Raw genomic sequence first — 20,489 nt, forward strand, 5'->3', positions numbered from 1 at the left:
ACTCTGCAACTTTCTACCTGAAAAGATCAGACCCTCCTCTGCAGCGTGTCCCCTGCAGGCTCCTTTCAGAAAGCTCAGGTTGAGCAACAAACAGCTCAGGACAAAAAAACACCAACATGTGAAACGTACTAGAGAGGAGAGTCACGTGGGCCACCCTTCCCCTATGCCAACCACTCCTCTCTAGAGACACACCCGTCCTTAGAAAGCACCAAGAGAAGAACCAGAAGCTGTACCCCACCTCAAGGCCTACACCCTTAAGCCTGCCCTTGCACGGCCAGAGGATGTCAGACAGGCGTCCTGTCCCATCTGGGCAATGCCCAGGCTGGCAAGAACTGGGGCGTCCAGCTGTTAGCTGCCAGATAGGGAGAAGGTGGCCCAACTGGTTGGAGTAATACTCTTTCCAAATGTTTACAAAGGACAGGTGAAGAAGTCTGAGTTTCCTTCTTAAAAAGTAGGCCCCAATACTGATGTGTCTGGTTCCTGCCATCCTTTCACCGCCTGCTGGCAGGACAGCACTACCAGAGATTAGTATATCCCAAGCCCCAAGAATCTATTTCCTCTTGTTTGAAGTGCCGATGCCAGCAGATGGAGTGAGGCACTGCATGCCCAGCTTGGGAAGGGCAGGGCGAGTACCAAGTACCAACCAGGTGTCCAGCCCATGGCCCAGGACCACCCTCAGCTCCTGTAAATACTACATTTGCATAGCACTCAAGAAACAGAGTCATATAATACAACTGGTAGGCCTAATAACTAAACCAACAAGAATGTTGAGAAAAGATCAAACACAAGAGACAAAAGATTCTGGAAGCGCTTCTGTGCTTGTCACCACGAATGGCCCTGGCCCTGATGCTGGCCTCAGTTCTCAGAGGCAGCAAGCTGATGGGACCATCACTCATCGTGAAACGTTCAGTCACCTGACCCAGATCCAAACAGCGTTTCCCTAAGCGGAGAAACATACCTTCTAAACCTTAGGGGAAGGCTGTAGAACAAAATTTTTTAAAAATGTCAATGATGATATCTATGTTTATAGGAATTAGTTCCTTTATTTGCCTGTCTCAGCTCCTAAAATAACTGTAATTTAGCTGAAAGACTCTCAAATTAGGAATGTCACATATAAAAAATGCAAAATTTCTCTGAATGTTCTACTATTGTGCTTAGGATATCAAATTATGCAACTTTATAACAGAAGCTGTATTCCTTAATTTTACTGGAACTAAATGCTGCTAAAATTACAACATATGATAATTTTGTTACTATTCATTATATCCAGATTCTTACCTGCTAGACAAGATCTACCTTTCACATTTGATAGCTGATGCCCCGATAGTTTCAAAATTGAAAAGATTTCCACACAGATGTATTCCATAATGCAAAAGTATTTGATGAAGTCTCCCAACTCAACTTCACAAAAGGGAAACAAGATTGTTTTTAGAAATTACAGGGGGGAAAGTGTTTATAAAGCTGATATAAATGGGGAGAAAACGCAACCCACTCTTTTCTTTCTCTTGAAAACACCATTTAATGCAGTGCTCGTGAAAACATTCACCCTGTGTGTGCCAAGTCTCAGGCAAGCTGGAAGAAACAGCCTATATAATTTCTCATAACTTCCTCCTGAATTCAAATGACTCCAACCCTTACAAGTAGTCGCATGTGTGTATCTGTGTATGTGCACTCTGCGACTTTTAAAAAACATATACTAAAATCATATTTTCTCCTAACTTATTACACTAAACTGGGGAAACCAGCTTCTCTGTTACTGGATCAGTTCAGGCCTTGGAGAACATATCGATATTACAAACCGCCCACTACACAGATGGAATTACCAACAAAGAGTTGAAGAAATGGACACTGTGCCTGGGGTAAATGGCTGCCACACACACACACACACACACACACGAATACACACAAAGGTAGGTTAAGTGCTCTTGAAGCAATTTAAAGTACTTATTAGTAAACACACTATGTTATAGACATTAGAAATAAATCTTCTGTTTACAATGATCCATGCAAAAATATTCCTAAATTTCTTATAAAATAAAATGTGAAAAGTAAAATTATGAAGAGTACTCACTAAAAAAAATAAGGTTACCAAAGGCTCAGGGGTCAGGTATCCCACTCACCATCCGGGGCTGAATGCCACCCCAGTGCCGGAGCCCTGACCGGCTGCCGGAGCCGTAAGGAGAGTAAGGTGCCCTCCCTACCTGAGGCCCACAGCGCTTGAAATGACGTTGGGGTGGAGCAGGGGCACCCCCGCCCCTGACAGACCGCTGAAAGGGAACAACGCTCACCACCACCCCCTCTGACCTCATCTGAGGACAGACCCATACACACACCCATCGATCCAAGTTGGGCACGTTTAGGCAAAAAATCCTCTTGGTTTCTTATGTACAATATTCAGATTTTAAACACAAAATCCTTTCTGTAATAAGTTCTGGCAGGCAAACACGTTCTGATGCTGCCTGGCCCTTTGCTGTCCACACGTGCTTTGTGCTGAGTGTCCCCAGCCGCAAGAAGATATGGCCAAAGGGGCTCACAGACAACAGGCGCCAGCCCTTCCCTCACACCTCCCCACAGCCATCTCCACGAGCGCCCTCCAGATGGTCTCAGAGGACAAGTCCCCATCGAGTGCATGGGCCGAAACACAGCCACAGCCCTGCCTCTCTACAAGGAACAATCAATATCCAATAAAGTTTTGTTCCCTTTTAAAAGTTCTTAACTGTACAACTTTCTTCATAACACACAGCTGAATGAAGTCTTTGCCCTTCTTTGTGGGAGGGAGAACAACAATGCCTACATATGTTTTCAGGTGACTCAAACATTTCCCCCGAGGGGGCGGGGGAAAGGAATGATTTTTCTAAGCTAAATAAAGGAGAGGCCAATACCTCCTCCAAGTGTGGCTGGTTCTCTTTCACATATCTTCCATCCCAGGAAAATAATTTCGCTCTACATAGGACTTTTCCATTAAACATATAGAAAGCATCATCTCTCTCTGTAAGAGATTTGTAATGAAAATTTAGATAGAGAAAATTGATTTGCTGATACATTAAACCACCTTTTGTCCCTAACTGGATTCATGGTAATCCCTGAGGACGTCCACATCACACTGACCCCACAAGCCTAAATGGAGAGAAAGCCATTAACCTGGCTGCACCCCAAGCAGCAGTGGCCTCCCCACACTCTCCCTGTCCCTGCAACTCTCCCAGTGCAGTCCGTGCAAAAGGAACAGATGGGTGGAAAGTAGAAGTCCATGTTTCCAATTGGCAACCCATGTCAACCCCAAAAGGCTGAAGAATCATCGAAGAGATTTCAGATGCTCTATGAAGAAATTCACTTTAACACTTATAACTTTAAGACTTTGCATACATTACAAGAGTGTATTAATGATACAAGTTGTAAAATACTTTTCCATTCCTTTGGATTTTGCATATGATGGTTCTGCATCAGTCACTGCAGGTAGATGGAACAAGCTTTGTTTTTGTGTGTTTTTTTTTTAAACATGCATTCAGCTAGATATGATTCAGAATAGATTTATGCTCCCTTTTTTTCATTACAGTTAGCTAAAAAATTGCCTGGCAGCCCACCAAACAGGATTTGCTTTAAGACCAACCCACAGAGTCAGTTGGAGACTGAGGGCGCCGGGGCCTGCTGGGCCGGCCGTAGTAGTGTTTAGCTAAGTATCGAGAGCATTAAGAACAAGCCCTGGTTGGAGGCCCAAGGCCTGCAGCACCCGCTGTGGTACCTCCACGATGTGACTGCACAGCTCCATCCGAAAACGTTTGCAGGGTGATCACCACTGAGGGGCCACATAGCTGTAGGTGGGTGTTCCTGGGGCCCGATAAGTGGGCACAGTGACGGGGTGGGGGGGCGACAGGAGTTGGGGAGTGGGCGGGCAGTCAGCAAGGTAACCGCTGACATGGCTATAGTGGTCCCCGCCACCGTGCCCATGGTGACCCCATTGCCTCTAGGCAGAGGGATGGGAGCAGGGGACACCATCGCTGGCATGCCGTTGGGCTGCACCACTGTGGTGTGGTGGATGACGTGACGGGGTACTGCATACAGGGGCTGGGGGTAGTACGTGCCTTGCTGTGCGTGCTCTACTGGGGGTAGGCACTTCGCACGGGGTGTCCAGCGGTCTGGTAGGGGTTGGGGAGGAGGAGTACGGTGGCACCGCCCCGTTGGTGGGGGAACTGGACACTTTGGAAGGTGTGTCAGGAGTGTAACCTGTTTGGAAGGTAGGATTCGCTCCAGGGTACGTGTTGGGGGAATAGGCAGGAAATGCTGCATAACCCATGGGGAAACCAGCTGGATATCCAATTTCTTTGGCATTTGCATAGGGAACCGCAGAAGAACCCAGGCTATAAACAGGATTCATGATTTCAAGAACGCGCCGCGGCGGCGGCCTGGGCCTCAGTGACCAGCGCTCGCCGGTCCGGGGCGGGCTCGGCGAGGGGCGCGCGCCGCGGAGGCCTGCTCCGATGCGCGGCTGAGCCGCGAGGCCCAGGTTGCCGCCGCCGCCTCCCCGGTCCGCGTTCCCCCTCGCCCAGCTCGGCCCGGCCCTCCTCTTCGCAGCCCGCGCTCCCTGCAGACGCTGCGCAGCCACCCTTCACATAATCTTAATCACATTCAGTTGCATATTGTATGCTTGGCTGAGTGTAGTCAGTTATTGAGCAACTCTGGGAATTTAGCTTAAAAAAAAACACACCAAGATTTTTAGTAAAGACGTTAAAACAACTCAACAAGGAAAGAATAGTCTTTTCAACAAATGGTGCTGGAACAACTGAATATCCACATGCAAATGATGAAGTTGGACCCCTACCTCTTACCATATATGAGAATTAACTCAAAATGGATCAAAGACCTAAATGCAAGAGTTAAAACTAATGAGTCATATGAAGACATAGGTGTAAATTTTGTGACCTTGAATTAGGCAGTGGTTTTTTAGATATGACACCTGAAGTTCAGGTGACAAAAGAAAAAAAGTAGATAAATTGGACTTCATCAAAATTTAAAACTTTTGTGCATCAAAGGCCACTATTGAGAAAAAGAAGACAACCCACAGAATGGGAAAAATCATATATCTGAGAAGGGTCTAGAACCTTAAAGAGTTCTTTAACTCTTATAACTCGTCAGTAAAATGACAACCCAATGAAAAATGGGCAAAAGGTTTGAACAGACATTTCTACAAAGCAGATACACAAAAGGTCCATAAGCATATGAAAAGATGTTGAATATCATTGGTCACTAGGGAAATGCAAATCAAAATCACAGTGAGATACCACTGCATCCCACTAGCATGGGTATAATCAAAACAATCGACCATCAAAAAGATGGCAAAGCTGGAGAAACTGGAGTATTCATATACTGCTGGAAAGTAAAATGGTGCAGCTGCTTTAAGAAAATATTTTGGGGCTTCCCTGGTGGCACAGTGGTTAAGGATTTGCCTGCCAATGCAGGGGACACAGGTTTGAGCCCTGGTCCAGGAAGATCCCACATGCTGCGTAGCAACTAAGCCCGTGTGCCACAACTACTGAGCCCACGTGCCACAACTACTGAACACCTCGCTCCTAGAGCCTGTGCTCCACAATAAGAGAAGCCACTGCAATAAGAAGGCTGTGCACCACAGCGAAGGGTAGCCCCCACTCAATGCAATTAGAGGAAGCCCGCCTGCAGTAACAAAGACCCAACGCAGCCATAAATAAATAAAAAATTTTTAAAGATACGTTCACGTAAAAACTTGTACATGAATGTTCATAGTAGCATTATTCATAAGCCCCCAAAAGTGGAAGTAACTTAAATGTCCAGCTACTGATGAATGGATAAATAAAATGTGGTCTGTCCATACAATGAAATATTTAGCCATAAAAAGGAATGAAGCACTGACACATGCTACAATGTGTATGAACCTTGAAAACTATGCTAAGTGAAAAAAGCCAAGTACAAAAGGCTACATATTGTATGATTCTGTTTTTATGAAATGCCCAGAATAGGCAAATCCACAGAGACAGAGAGTTGATCCATGGTTGCTTAGGACTGGAGGAAAGAAATAATGGGGAGTGATCGCTACCGAGTATGAGGTTCCCATCTGGGATCATGAAAATGGTCTGGAAAACAGACAATGGTGATAGTTGCAGAACGCTTGTGAATCTACTAAAAGTCACTGATTTGTACATTTTAAAAAGGTTGTAGGACTTCCCTGGTGGTCCAGTGAGTAAGACTCTGCGCTCCCAATTCAGGGGGCCTGGTCGGGGAACTAGATCCCGTATGCATGCAGCAACTAAGAGTTCGCATGCCCGACTAAGAAGGCTGCATGCCGCAACGAAGATCCCGTGTGCCACAACTAAGACCCGGCGAGCCAAAATAAATAAATTAAAAAAATTATTTTAAAAACACAAAATTAAAAAAATAAAAAGGTGGCTTTTATGGTATGTGAATTATATCAAATTAAAAAAAGAAAGAAAGGAAGGAAGGAAAGAAGGAAGAAAAGAAAGAAAGGAAGAAAGGAAGAAAGAAACAGGGAGTAGACAATCAAGGGCCTCATAAAAAGTACCTACCACATAATAATGGGGCCAAACCTCATGTTCTTTCTTCATAGGGGAGCACCTCAGACCCTCACACAGAAATTATTTTTATTTTAGAGAAAGTTCCGACAGTCTGGATTGTCCGTTTCGTTTGATGCATGGTAAGCCAGTTTATCACAACATTCTTCCTCTAAAAACTGCCCTTCCTCACAGAGGTGGCCCCAGCAGCCATTTTTATACTAAGGTCCGATGACCTTATCAATTGGAGCACAGGGAAACCTAACCCAAAAGGGCCAATCTGATTCTCTCCTCTGGGATTGGCACTGGGAGAGAGGCAGCTCTTTGTTCTCTACAAGTGACCAGAACTGAGTTGATGTAACTTCAGGGTTTGTGGCAGAGTCATGTTTATGGAGAAGCCAAGAAGGGGAGTTTACAGAAGCAAAAGAAAGAAACTGGACAGGCAAAGGGAGCAGAGGTGAGCAATACTAAGAAAATGGCCTCTTTGGTTTCTGCTGAGTTTCTACTTCCTGGTTCTGCCTCCTTGGTTCACTTCTGCCCTTAAGGTACCCCCATAAGCTTATAATAAATGTTCTTTTTTTTTCTTATGCTAGAAGGCTTTTGAAAGTTGGGATTGAAAAAGCTTTGGCTATAGCGCTAGGTTCCAAGAGATGAAAAATGTACTGTCACTGGTAATGTGGGCGTTAAAACAAATGTTTGTATGAATGCAGCAAATTAGAGATGGGAGGCACTGCTTGAGGCCACAAATGCTAAGAGCAGCAATAAATAGATTAATAGTCCATAAAAAGAAATAAGTTCCTATAAAAAGCTCCAAAAGAACTGCAAAAAGCTCATCAGTCTGTTACCATTTAGTTGTGAGGCCAGCAGTGGCTAACCTCAGTGCATATTAGAGCGTAGTTTGGTTATAGCACGGTCATTACAATGGCCTCGAGATGCAAAAGGCCAGTCAGATGAAGCTGTATGCTTCAATGAAAAAGACGTTTAAATTAACGTTCAGGCATTTATAGATGTAAGATTCACTTATCTGGCACGTAGACATTGTAAAATCTGTCATTGTATAACATAATGACAGATGCATGTGCTCCAAATGTGTAATTATATATCTCCAGAAACAGCACATTCCCTAAATAAAGAACACGCTGGTAGCAGAAGTGAGGAATAAATCACTTTATAATTTTACTGTTGCTTTCCCCATGGAGTTCTTGAGGCTAAAGCCGGTGTGGAACATAGCTGTATGTTCCATATCTAATAGGCTGTATGTTGACCGTATCTGCTAGATCAGTGGGTCTCAACCTATCAGACTCAAAGTCCCTTTAAAAAGAAATATTTTCTAATATCCCGTTAGGAGCCCTGAAAGAAATTAATATGAAATATAATTGGCCTGCACTCAAATATGTATATGTAAATGTGTATATATATAAATGTTTAGTTTTCATTTTCATAATGATTAATCTTGAGCTTTTCAGGTGCTTATAGGCCATTTGTACATCTTTGGAGAAATGTCTGTTCAGATCCTTTGCCCATTTTTTTTTTTTTCTTTACAGTACGTGGGCCTCTCACTGTTGTGGCCTCTCCCGTTGCGGAGCACAGGCTCCGGATGCACAGGCTCAGCGGCCATGGCTCACGGGCCCAGCTGCTCTGCGGCATGTGGGATCTTCCCGGACGGGGGCACGAACCAGTGTCCCCTGCATCGGCAGGCGGACTCTCAACCACTGCACCACCAGGGAAGTGCCCATTTCTTAATTGGGTTATTTGTCTATTTTAAGTTGTAAGTGTTCTTTATATATTGCAGCTGCAATTTCTTTTTTTTTTTTTTTTTAGAGAGCAGAAAAATAATTTATTCCAAAGGAGGGCAGAAATAAGAAATTCATCCTGAAAATATACTTTGGTATAATTCTGGTGGGACAGATTTTCCCTCTGAACATGTTCTCCTACTGACTGCCCCACTGGAGTCTTACTGTCATGTAATAGTTTTTAAACACTTCGCTGATTCTCATGTTGTGAGCAGGCAGGAGCCATCTTCAAATCCACAGTTTCCAAGGAGAGTGTAATGTTATTTCTCAAAAGAACAGCACTTCCCGCGTCTCCTGCATTGGCAGGCGGACTCTCAAGCACTGCGCCACCAGGGAAGCCCGCAGCTGCAATTTCTTATCGGATATATGATCTGCAAATGTTTCCTCCCATTCAGTGGGTGGGGGAATTATAGCTTATCAAAATGGAGAAAATGGGAAGTATGATATTCTTGCAGATGAGCTGGACCTGTTTCTGAAACTGTGTCTTAAAATCTCAGCACATTTGACATTTGGTTTCAGGGTAGTACAAAGTCCTCAGAGACCACATCCTTTGGTAGGCAACAGAGAATAGAGGATGGATAGGAAAAAAGCTGTGAATACAAGAGGTGATGGAGCAGTTGTGAGGTCGACTTGCGGGGGTTGTATCTGATATTACTGAAAACAAAGGTATTCAGGAGTGGATACAGTGTGTGCCAGACACTGGGATATATATGATTATTTACTAGTTATGCATCCTTAGATGAGCTATTTACTTTTGGGGAGTATGTTTCTTTTTTTAATATAAATTTATTTTATTATTTGGTTATTTATTTAGGCTGCGTTGGGTCTTTTGTTGCTGCGCACAGGCTTTCTCTAGTTGTGGTGAGTGGGACCTACTCTTCGTTGTGTTGCACGGGCTTCTCATTGCGATGGCTTCTCTTGATGCGGAGCACAGGCTATAGGCACGCAGGCTTCAGTAGTTGTGGTGCGTGGGCTTAGTTGCTCCGCGGCATGTGGGATCTTCCTGGACCAGGGCTCAAACCCGTGTCCCCTGCATTGGCAGGCAGATTCTTAACCACTGTGCCACCAGGGAAGCCCGGGAGTATGTTTCTTTATATGTAAAATGGGGATCAATGTTATTGTGTCAAATATGATATGGCCTTTATGATATTAATAACAACAGTTAATAATATGCTGCTAAAAGCTTTATAGGCTTCCTTTCACTTGGTCTCATGTGAACCTAGGTGGGCACTGAGGAGTAAAACTGAGACTTAGATCATGCAACAGGTTCAGTCAGGATTTGAGTCCATGTCTGTCTGATTCCAGAATCTTTGCTCTTAAATATTTCATTATGTAGCTTTAAAATGCTGTGAAATCATTTTGTCCACTAAATCATTGTGTAATATTATGTGGGACTGTTTTGGGTTCCATTGCTTGGTATGTTATGTAAGTTTAAGGGATAATGAGGATTGCGGGGGTCACCTTGAAATGGGAGAAGTCATGCTTGTGGAGATGCTAGTTATTGGAACCCCCATACATTTCATCATGTTCCCCGACATTAGCATATGATGTAATATCTTCTCAAATTTACTTGGAAACTATTAGATACCTAATTATTTGGAAGGATTACCCAACAGACTCAGGAAAATAGGACCTGAAGATACAGTCCCATTAGTGTCAAATCTGATAACTTTCCCAGATGGTGTCTTAATTACTGGGGGGGCGGGGGGGGGGGCAGAATAATATCCCCCTGAGGATATCAGTGTTCTAATCCCTGCAACCTGTGACTGTATTGACGTTATATGGCAAAAGAGACTTTGCAGATGTGATTAAGTTAAGGATTTTAAGACAGGAAGAGTATCCTGAATTATCCAGGTGAGTTTAATCACAAGGGTTCTTAAAAAATGGAAGAGGGGCTGAAGATCAGAGTCAGAAAAGGCCTGTGACAACAGAAGCACAGGTGAGAGTGATGAGATTGCTAATTGGAGGCCATGAGCCAAACAATGAAGCTTTCTGGAAAAGGCAGGAAATGGATTCCCCCCAGCGCCTCCTGAAGGAACACAGCCTGCCAACACCTTGATTTTGCCCCATTAGACACATTTTGGATTGCTGATCTCCAGAACTGTAAAATAATAGATTTGTGTTTTCTTAAGCCACTGAATTTGTCATAGTTTGTTACAGCATCAATAGGAAACGAATATAATTACTAACTCCATAGAAACACTATAAGCATAAGATTCTTTTATTTATTTATTTATTTATTTATTTATTTACAGCAAGGAAACACTCATTTATTCTCCACTTGAATACCATGCTTGAGATTTAAAATCATGTTTGGCAGTGTACTGCAGGATGCTAAATAAAACTTCACCCATATTGCTTTGGATTTCTTGATATCTTGCTATGTTTTCCATCATCCATTGGAACTATTAGTTCAGTTTCCTAGAAACATTTGAACTGTAGTTAGAAGTTTACCCAATAACCCAGTACCCTCCAGGGTTTTTTTTTTTTTTTTTCTGGCTGTGTTTGGTCTTCATTGCTGCGGGCGGGCTTTCTCTAGTTGCGGCGAGCAGGGGCTACTCTTCATTGCGGTGTGCGGGCTTCTCATTGCAGTGGCTTCTCTTGCTGCGGAGCACGGGCTCTAAGCACCTGGGCTTCAGTAGTTGTGGCTCATGGGCTCTAGAGCGCAGGCTCAGTAGTTGCGGCACACGGGCTTAGTTGCTCAGAAGCATGTGAAATCTTCCCGGACTAGAGCTCAAACCCATGTCCCCTGCATTGGCAGGCAGATTCTTAACCACTGCACCACCAGAGAAGCCCACCCTCCAGGTTTTTAAAGTGAAGAATGTTACTTGTACAAGTCAGAATATGATACCAAATAAATGGTGACAGCTTTGCCAATAAACAAGAATATGCTCTTCCATGGCTAGGAAGGGAGACTGCCACAGCTGACAGGTCTCGAAGATACATAGAGAAGCATAAGATTCTTAATTCAGATTAAGCTACAGAGAATTTAATTTACTATCCTTAGTCTTTAATCTTTGAACAGTTTGATATATTTTCTTTGGGGAGGGTTTTGGTGTACGTTTTTCTATGTATACTTGAATACCTGGCAAGGGACTAGAGCTTGAGGGAGATGTACAAAGTTAACTTAATTAGGTAAATCATTATTCCTCCCCACAACTTATTTTTTATAAGCACAGAAAATAAATCTCTCACCCAAACAAGGTAAAAGCTTCAAGACTATTTGTGTGAATTTAGATTTTTTTTCTTAAAAAAATAAGTGGAAAAATAAAGATGTTTAACAGAGTAGAAGTTTTTCCCCCATTTAGTGTTCTTTATCACTTTTTTTGTGGTAACTAGTTGGGTCTCCTATTCAATGATAGAAAAAGGCTGATGCTGTGATTGGTAATGCACAGAGACAAAGGCTGCGAAGTACAGAGATTTTTTTTTTTAATTTATTTATTTTTGGTTGCGTTGGGTCTTCGTTGCTGCACGCGGGCTTTCTCTAGTTGTGGTGAGCGGGGGCTACTCTTCGTTGTGGTGCGCAGGCTTCTCATTGCGGTGGCTTCTCTTATTGCGGAGCACGGGCTCTAGGCGCGCAGGCTTCAGTAGTTGTGGCATGTGGGCTCAGTAGTTGTGGCTTGCGTGCTCTAGATCACAGGCTCTGTAGTTGTGGCGCACGGGCTTAGTTGCTCCATGGCATGTGGGATCTTCCTGGACCAAGCATCGAACCTGTGTACCCTGCATTGGCAGGCGGATTCTTAACCACTGTGCCAGCAGGGAAGTCCAAATGTGGAGGGAAACTTTTTTTCTTTTTTGGAGGCGCCGAGCAGCATGCAGAGATCTTAGTTTCTTAGTTCCCCCACCAGGGATCGAACCTGTGTCCCCTGCAGTGGAAGTGCAAAGTCTTAACCACTGGACCGCCAGGGAAGTCCAAGACTTTTATCTTATTAATCTTTGCATAGAATCAGCTTTTAGTTTTGTTAGTCATCTCAGTTGTTTATATTTTGTTGATTTCTGTCCTAATAGTTATTTCCTTCTTGTTTCTTTCATTTGGTTCTGCTGCTTCTTTTCTAGTATTTGAGTTGAATGCTTAGCCTCATGTCTTTCTTTTTTTATAAATTTATTTATTTATTTATTTTTGGCTGTGTTGGGTCTTCGTTTCTGTGCGAGGGCTTTCTCTAGTTGTGGCAAGCGGGGGCCACTCTTCATCGCGGTGCGCGGGACTCTCACTGTCGCGGCCTCTCTCGTTGCAGAGCACAGGCTCCAGACGCGCAGGCTCAGCAGTTGTGGCTCACGGGCCCAGTTGCTCCGCGGCATGTGGGATCCTCCCAGAGCAGGGCTCGAACCCGTGTCCCCTGCACTGGCAGGCAGATTCTCAACCACTGCGCCACCAGGGAAGCCCCCTCATGTCTTTCTTAACCTTTCTTGTTTCCTGATAAATGTATATAAAGCTATAAATTTCCTTTTAAAATCGTGCTTTCACTGTCTGTGTCCCACCAATTTTGACGTGTGGTGTTTTCACTATCATCCAGTTTTAAATATTTCCAAGAGTCATTTAGCAATATTTTATTTGGTTTCCAAATATTTTAAAAATTTATCTTTTTTTTTTAAATAAACCTTATTTTTTAGAAGAGTTTAATTAATTAATTAGTTAATTTTTATTTCGGCCATGCCATGCAGCCTGTGGGATCTTAGTTCCTCCACCAGGGATTGAACCGGGGCCCTCAGCAGTGAAAGGGCAGAGTCCTAACCACTGGACTGCCAGGGAATTCCCTAAAAATTTATCTTTTCAAAATTAATTTCAAATTTCATTAAAATGCAGTTGGAGAACCTGATCTATATCATATTGTTCATTGGGAATATATTGAAGGAGATACATGCATGTCTGTTTTGCAAATGTTCCATGTGCACCCTAAAAGAACATGCATTCTTAGTGGGTGTTGAATTCTCTGTATATCTATTAGCTTGAGGGAGGCCCTCTCGAAGGAAGTACTTTTGAACTGAGATCTGAATGTCAGGAAAGAGCCAACTCTCTGAAAATCTGGGGGGAAAGGATCCCAGGCACAGTGGACAGCAAGTGCAAAGGCCCTGATGTAGGAATGAGCTTGGTGTGTTCCAGGAATAGAAAGAAGACCTGGAACATAGTGGGTAAGGAGGAGAGTGAGGTGAGGTAAGATCCTGAGAGGCGGTCAGGGGCCCGATCAAGTAGGGCCCCAGAGGCAATCGTATGGACTTTTGATTTTAACCAACACAGTAAATTCATTGACCGCACTTACCAGGTGATGTGCTATGAACTTTATGTAAGCCTGATGTCAAGTACAAACGGATCGCATTTTATACGATGGGGGAAGCACTTTGAGATTAAAAGTAACTTAGAGATCATATTTATCCCAGTCCTTCCCTTTTGCAAATAAGAAAACTAAGATGAGGTTTAAAAGGGTCTCACAGTTAGTCAGAGCCCAGGCTTTGGGCATCCCCCTGTCTCTCTGATAGATAAGCTCTTAAAAGGGAGGACTCCACTTTCATTTAATTTCATTGAATTGTTATTGAAAGGAATCTTATAAACAAAAATCATGCTCACCCATCCTGTCTACTTATTTTGTAAATCTAGAGTTTTGCAGGTAGAGTTTATTCAAAATGAGTTTCCCACAAGGACTTCTTCCTTTCCTCAAAGATTCTGCTCTCATTTTACCCCTCTCTGCTTCACTTCAACATTTGGACCTGCTTCTATGAGGCAGCCACTTCAGCCCGCCTTATATTCTCCTGGGCACTACTGTCCCATTTCCAGGGTGACCTGTCCCAGCACTTTTTTGATAAGGCCCCTGTGGCACATTCAGAAAACCTCCGCATCACAAAGATACTCACAGTAATTACCCATCGGTACTGCCTGGCTGCGTGTGGGTTTTCTCACCTTACCCACCTAGGAGGCGAAGCCACTCTGCTCTCCCAGGGGCACGGGAGCTAATGTGGATGTACCCTGAGCAAGCAAAGCTGAATCCAGCTACTGCACTAGGCAGTCCTCAAACCGTGAATGGGCACAGTGTACACGTGATGCCTCCCTGCCTGTGAGCCTGGCTCCAAACAGGCATCAGCAAGTGCCTTTGGGAATGTAGTCCTTTAGTGCTTTATCTGCTGAAGGCAGATTTATTCCCATCAGAAAGGTAGAAATTTCTTCCCTGATGGTGGATGGCCTCAGGCAAGATCAGTGCCCCCAGTTCCATCCGAAGAAAGCCAAAGATAAGATATATATCCACCAACCACTGGTTTATCCCTTCTTCTTTGCATATCCTCACAAATATTGTTCTCCTGGCTTGCTGGCCAAGCTGGGGATCTCCACTGGAATATTTTCTTCCAAGACACATTTGTATGTGGTTGGAGGAAACAAAGAAGTATGAACAGCAAGCCATCACTAAGACTCCAACTGAGACTCAGACTAAGAGAGTCTAGACTGCAAAAAAAGTATATATATTTTAATGATATAAGGAAATTTCCACCAAATATAAAAATCCCACAGTTGCCTAAGCATTGGTTTTTGCTTTTGTTAATTTAAAAAATTGTGGTAAATATACATAACATAAATTTAACTATTTTTAAGTGTACAATTTAGTGACATTAAGCACATTCACAGTGTTGTACAACCACGGCCGTTATCCATTTCCAGAATTTTTTCATCAGCAGCAGCTTTGTGCTCGTGAAACACTATCTCTTCATTTCCTTCTCCCCCGCAGCCCCTGGTAACCTTTATTCTACTTTCTATCTCTATGGATTTGCCTGTTCTGAATATTTCATATCAACGGAGTCACATAGTATGTGGCCCTTTGTGTCTGGCTTACTTCACTTAGCATCATGTTTTCAAGGTTCATCCGTGTTGTAGCATGTGTCAGCACTTCATTCCTTTTTATGACCAAATAATATTCCATTGTATGTATATAACCCCTTTTGTTTATCCATTCATCTCTTCATGGGCACCTTTTGGCTATTGTCAATAATACTGCTATGATCATTTGCATACCAGTATGTATTTGAGTCCTTGCCTTCAGTTCTTTTGGGTATATACCTAGGAGTGGAATAGCTGGATCATATAGTAATTTTGCATTTAAGTATTTGAGGAACTTAAATACACGAGGAACCCAAGCATTAGATTTTGTATTTAAAATATATTTGTCACAATTAAAAAGAGAGAATCGAAGTATTTGTTATGGCTGCCATAATAAAGCACCAGAGACTGGGTGGCATAAATAGCAGAAATTTGACATACAAGATCAAGGTGTCAGCAGAGCTGGTTTCTTCTAAGGCTTCTCGCTTTGTCTTATAGACAGCCATCTTCTCCCTATATCTTCACATGATCTTCCCTCTGTGCCTGTGTCCTCTTCTTATAAGGACACCAATCAGATTGGATTAGGAGCTACCCATATGACCTCATTTTACCTTAATTACCTCATTAAAGGCTACATCTCCAAATACAGTCATTTTCTGGGATAATGGGGGTTAGAACTTCAACACATGCATTTGGTGGTGGCGGGAGCAAGACTGAACCTACAGGAGGGGTAGAGCCAGCCATATGCCAACTCTTTTTTTTTTAATATAAATTTAATTATTTATTAATTTATTTATGTTTGGCTGTGTTGGGTCTTCGTTGCTGTGCGCGGGCTTTCTCTAGTTGTGGTGAGCAGGGGCTACTCTTCGTTGCGGTGCGCGGGCTTCTCATTGCAGTGGCTTTTCTTGTTGCAGAGCACAGGCTCTAGGTGCACAGGCTTCAGTAGTTGTGGCTCACAGGCTCAGTAGTTGTGGCTCGTGGGCTCTAGAGCACAGGCTCAGTAGTTGTGGCGCACGGGCTTAGTTGCTCCACAACACGTGGTATCTTCTCAGACCAGGGCTTAAACCCATGTCTCCTGCATTGGCAGGCGGATTCCTAACCACTGCACCACCAGGGAAGTCCATATATGCCAACTCTTGACTGACTTACCCAAAACAAATCATGGTAGAGGGAAACACAAAAGATGGTTTTTAAGCTTGATTTCTGGATTTCAGGAAAACGCCATTTGACCTTTTCTGATACCTCTGAATTTATTATCTGTGACATATTTCAGTGAGGATTGAGGTGAGTCTTATCTCCTTAAATTTGCATTCAGGATTAAAGGCTTTTAATAAATATCTTTGCAAGAAAAAAGTGAACCCTAATTGAAGACTCACATCTCCCTTAAGTAAGAAATGTCCTGCAGATTGTGTTCTGCCTTGAACACCTTTCAGTGTCATTTGCTATCCTTCTATGGCATCATTTAAAATAGCTGCATATAGTTCTATTACATGAGTGTACCATAATTTATTTAACCGACACTCTAGTGTTGGATTTAAAGGAATTTTAAAAATTCTTACTCAGATTCTGTTCTTTCTATTACCACCACCCAATTAGTAGTCTAGGTTGCTTTTTGAGTCACTCTTATATGATTCCAGCAGACTTCTAAAAGTAATCTCCCTTCCCAGGGTTTCCCCCTTCACCCAACATCCTCATGGATGTGTAAAGGATGTTCTTAAGTCACTGCTTTCCTCACATCCCCTGTCAACCCAGGAATGGCTCCACCTTAACTTTGCAATTGGTCCAAACATCTCAGCCCTTAAAAAAAAAAAAAAAGATTTCCTCAAATCAGCCTCTATATAACTTTCATCCACTTTCTTCCCGATCTGGGGAGCCAGTCAAGTCTACTTGTAGTCTTAGCACATACCATACTCATTTCTCTGGACCTGGCTGGTGCCACTAGTCCTGTTGGGAATACCTTTTCTCATCCCACTGAATGTTTCCAGTCTCTTCATCTAGGAGGGCCAGCTCATGTGTCACAAGCTTCATAAAGCCCCCTGTGACTACTCTTGTCTGTATGGATTTTATTTTGCCTTTCTTTGAGCTTCTGTCTCACTGAAATGGGACCACATAGTTTATGAAGCAGTAAGAAGTAAGCTTGTGTCCCTCCTGGCTAGACTAGAAGGTCCAGAGACCTTGTTGTAAATGTCCCAGTCACACTGGCCATCTGACAGTTCTTGGAACACACTCATTTCTTTCCCACTTCAGTGCTTTGTGCTTGCCGTCCCTCTGCCCGAAATGTCCTGCCTCCAACTCGTCATGGTCAGTTCCTTCTTGACATTCAGATCTAGTTTAAATGTCACTACCTTGGAGAGGCCATCCCTGACCCCTGTCAGAAATAACTCCATTGTTTTTAGCACAGCTCATTGCTTATTTCTTTGAGACCCTTTATCCCAGGCTGTGCTCAACTCATCCCTTTACACATTGCTTGCCCATCTTCTGAACTTCACCTAACCTCCAGGACAGCCTGTCTGGTTCATTTGTTTATCCTGGCACCTACCCAGTGCCAGGGTGCTCAATAAATGTTTGCTGAATGAATTGGTGAGATTGGATGGAATGGAGAAAGAGAAGGGAGATGGTGAGGCTGTGCCTTGGATTTCTGACTTGGGAAACTGAGCTGATGGCAGGTGGTGCTGCTAACCGAGCTTGGGAGTTCCAGAAGAGCCCATGTGGGTGGGGGTGGAGGAAGTAGAGATGATTATTTCTCCTCTGTACTTATTTGAGTTGTCTCTAAACTATTTAAGTAGAATATTCATCCACACATGGTTAAATATATGGGCCTAGAGCTTAGGAGTGATGCTTGGGCACTGTCCAAATAACAATAATAGCCAGCATCGTTAGACATGGTTAACACTTTAAATAACAGTAATACCTAACTTTTTTTTCTTTTTTTTTTAATTTATTTTTGGCTGCTTTGGGCTTCATTGCTGCGCACAGGCTTTCTCTAGTTGTGGCGAGCAGGGGCTACTTTTTGTTGCAGTGTGCGGATTTCTCACTGCAGTGGCTTCTCTTGTCATGGAGCATGGGCTCTAGGTGCATGGGCTTCAGTAGTTGCAGCACACGGGCTCAGTAGTTGTGGCGCACAGACTTAGTTGCTCCACGGCATGTGGGATCTTCCCGGACTAGGGCTTAAACTCGTGTCCCCTGCATTGGCAGGTGGGTCCTTAACCACTGTGCCACCAAGGAAGTCCAATAATACCTAACATTTATTGACCACTTACTCTGTGCCAGGCAGTGTGCTAAGTGCTTCACATACATTTACTCTTAGAACATTTAATATTTAATACAACCCTTGGATACAAAGATACAACTAAGGTTTCTAAGAATTGGGTAAACTGAGGCCTCTTCGCTAATTAGTGGGCAGGCTAGGATTTGAAGCCAGGTGGTCAGTTTCCAGTATCCCAGCTCTTCCCCACTGCACTAGTGTGCTGGAATAGGCATGCAGGCACACAGAACAAAGCCCACGGCCTTTGAGGAGCTTCTTGTTTCCTTGGGGAAATAAAATAGCTGATAACCTACTATACTCAACAGCCTTGCCTAAGGCTTGCCTAAGGCTCTTATCCAAGCCTGTCAAGTATGGTAATTATTTGACTAAAATGACTAGTGTTGGCCTCCACCTCTGATTCCTGAAGACTCACATACATATGACCTTCATAATTCATTCAGAAGAACTAAGGAAGTTACAAATGCAAAATCCTTTCCACAGATCATCATCTGTTTTGGAAACATGATTCATAACCCTCTTGGGACTGGAAAAGAGGAAACTGAAATATCACAGTAAAAGTGAAAGAAGATAGTGATGTCTACATCTATTCAAAAGAGAGCAGAAGGGGACTTCCCTGGTGGTCCAGCGGCTAAGAAACCACACTCCCAATGCAGTGGGCCCGGGTTTGATCCCTGGTCAGGGAACTAGATCCCACGTGCCGCAAATAAAGATCCCACATGCTGCAACTAAAGATCCCACGTGCCACAACGAAGATCCTGTGTGCCGCAACTAAGACCCGATGCAGCCACATAAATAAATAAATATTTTTTTAAAAAGAGAGAGAGCAGAAGTATTTCAATCAGCGGACCCTCAGGGATTCCTGGAATGATGACTGCACTGGATTAGAGTATGGGTTGAGAAATATACAAGTAGCAGAAAGTGTAACCACACCCAGTGCACTCAAATGGTTACTTTGAATAAATGGGGGTAGTGGTTCCAGTTCCCCATGGGCTCTAAGAAACAGGGCTTTGTGCAGACAGTGACGGCGCAGAAGCCAAGCCTCTAATTTTTTAGGGCAACTGGCTTTAAGGGTATCTTTTTGTTGTTGTTGTTGTTTTTTGTTTTTTGTTTTTGGCGGTACGCGGGCCTCTCACTGTTGCGGCCTCTCCCGTTGCGGAGCACAGGCTCCAGACGCGCAGGCTCAGCGGCCATGGCTCACGGGCCCAGCCGCTCCGCGGCATGTGGGATCTTCCCGGACCGGGGCACGAACCCGTGTCCCCTGCATCGGCAGGCGGACTCTCAACCACTGCGCCACCAGGGAAGCCCCTAAGAGTATCTTAATCACCTCCTCTTCACCGCATTGGTAAGGGAGGGATTCCCACCCTAGGGGTATGGGGATGGCTGAACTTATGACACCCAGCACTGGACAGCTGAAATTGGCAGCAGTTCATTGGTCACGTATACTCACAGCACAGGGAAGAAGGACACCACACGCCCTGCAGGGTCACATGGGGGAAGCATTTAGGAACAGAGTGAACAACCAGAGGCAGTGGGAGGCAAGCTTGCTTTGTAGTATCCGGAGGGTGAGGTGTCCTGTGGTTCCCACAGGAGAATGTCGTTGGCTTTTTTGGGTAATTCCATGGCCTGGTGGGGAACGCAAATCCACTATGCAGGGATCAGCAGAAACTGCATCTGGTCCATCTGATGAGGAAGGTTGTTTAACTAGGTGACATTTTCGATCAGACCAAGAAGAAAAACTTGCAGTTAAGCCAAACTAGGCCTTCCTGATTTCACCAGATGTTAAGGCAGCACGTAATATTAGACCTTGATTTTAGGCCTTACACCACAGGATGGAATGCATCTGTGGGCTCTGTTGACTGCCCCTTGTCTCTAGATTTGGCACATTCTTGACCCTGACCCAAAGCTCAACGAGTGTTCTCATCCCCATCAACTTGGGACAGGACATATTCTAAAAATCAAGGCATAATGGGAACTCCCTGGTGTCCCAGTGGTTAGGACTCGGTGCTCTCACTGCCGGGAGAGGAAGAGCAGGAGAGAAAAGAGAATCAGTCCATTTTGCTGCAAATTTGGGACACGTGTTTCACAGAGTAGGGAAA

The 20,489-nt window shown here is 43.9% G+C and overlaps 1 pseudogene; it reads right to left on the reverse strand.

Annotated features, from left to right (window-relative positions):
* Positions 1-3,787: 3,787 nt before the first annotated feature.
* LOC103091336 (myelin-associated neurite-outgrowth inhibitor pseudogene) lies at positions 3,788-4,372 on the reverse strand (annotated as a pseudogene).
* Between the last annotated feature and the right edge of the window lie 16,117 nt (positions 4,373-20,489).

The sequence above is a fragment of the Lipotes vexillifer genome, unplaced genomic scaffold, assembly GCF_000442215.2.
Source record: "Lipotes vexillifer unplaced genomic scaffold, Lipotes_vexillifer_v1.1 scaffold21, whole genome shotgun sequence".
NCBI lineage: Eukaryota > Metazoa > Chordata > Mammalia > Artiodactyla > Lipotidae > Lipotes > Lipotes vexillifer.